This window comes from Penaeus monodon, chromosome 30 (assembly GCF_015228065.2).
Source record: "Penaeus monodon isolate SGIC_2016 chromosome 30, NSTDA_Pmon_1, whole genome shotgun sequence".
In the NCBI taxonomy this organism is placed as follows: domain Eukaryota; kingdom Metazoa; phylum Arthropoda; class Malacostraca; order Decapoda; family Penaeidae; genus Penaeus; species Penaeus monodon.
In genome coordinates, this window is record NC_051415.1 from 19,879,853 (window position 1) to 19,881,106 (window position 1,254).

Below are 1,254 nucleotides of genomic sequence, written 5' to 3' on the forward strand. Positions count from 1 at the left end.
GTTACATATTTCTGGGAATGTTTAATTAACGTTAAAAGGTTGTTACTGTTCATCTTAAAAGTTTCGTAACAGTGTATGACACATCACTCAGAGAGAAAGGGAAGTAACACGTACTTCCTTTTATATCCGTGATGATATGCGCCAGTCTTATGTTAATATTTAGAACTAATTGGCCGTTCATTATACGTGTCAAGGTTGTAGATTATTAAGCTTTATTGGTTTTATTGCTTCACTTTCTCGCAGTCATTGTGATCAGTTCAATTCACTGCCTTTATTGTCACTTCCGATCTTCCTCTTCGTCTGCTACGTTGCCCTACTTTTCCCTTGCTTGCTGCACTTTTACTCTCTCGTCTTCCTTTATTTTTTTCGTTCCACAAACTCTTCCTTGTTCTGTATTATTCCCCTCCAATTACGTGATCATAACCCCACATTTCTCCCCGCTTCCGTGTCATTTTTCTCTTGCTTTTTCTTGTGCTATGCCATCACACACCAAAACCAAATGCGTGTAGTTTCTGTTGGCAGAAGAAGAAAAAAAATCCAAAGAAATCCTTCAGCTCAAAACCACACAATAAAAGCAAAATGCGTATATATAAAAAATCAACTTAGGCGGGAGAGCATTTTTGCATAGAAATATAAGCTCAAAGACGTAAAAAAAAAGACAATAACCTCACCGGTTTCTTCAAAAAAGAAGAAGACGGGTTCCAAACCAGCTGATATCCCGTCCCTGCAGCCTTCAGACGGTCACGTAGGCCTATAAGGTGGCCGGTCCAGTTAAAAGTAGCGAAACCTTTAATGGCGTTTCCTTGTGGCGCTTCCTATATATGTTTATTCAGGAAAATTGGGTTGTGAAATTATTGTCTTCCAGTTTTTATATTTACGTCTAGTTGAAGTGGGATTTGAATATGAGAGAAGTATGTAAAGGGAAGGAAGAGTAATTTGGATGAATGAATAGATTGGTATATTGATAAGTTACAAGGACGGGTGAATGATCACGTGGATGTGAAGAACAGATGAATAAAACTAATATTATTACATGAATAAGAATCTTGAGTAAGCCTTTCATCCCAAGATGACACAAAATTTGAAATAAGAAAATTGATGTGAAACGAATAAGAAGAAATAAATAAATAAAACTTTGTCTTTACAGGAAGTTCGTGGAGGGAGTTCCCCCGTTGGAAGTCGCCAAAGATAAGGTAAATGACAGCTAAGCACGCGATTTTTTTTTATAATGTGCTATGGTGGTGATGGTGAGGG

The 1,254-nt window shown here is 37.4% G+C and overlaps 1 long non-coding RNA gene across 1 annotated transcript in view; it reads left to right on the forward strand.

Annotated features, from left to right (window-relative positions):
* The window catches only part of LOC119592307, a 32,519-nt gene that overhangs the window by 10,090 nt on the left and 21,175 nt on the right, over positions 1–1,254 (forward strand). Inside the window, exon 2 of the long non-coding RNA XR_005230432.1 lies at positions 1,148–1,193. This is a non-coding gene — a long non-coding RNA (uncharacterized LOC119592307). The remainder of the gene's footprint in view (positions 1–1,147; positions 1,194–1,254) is intronic.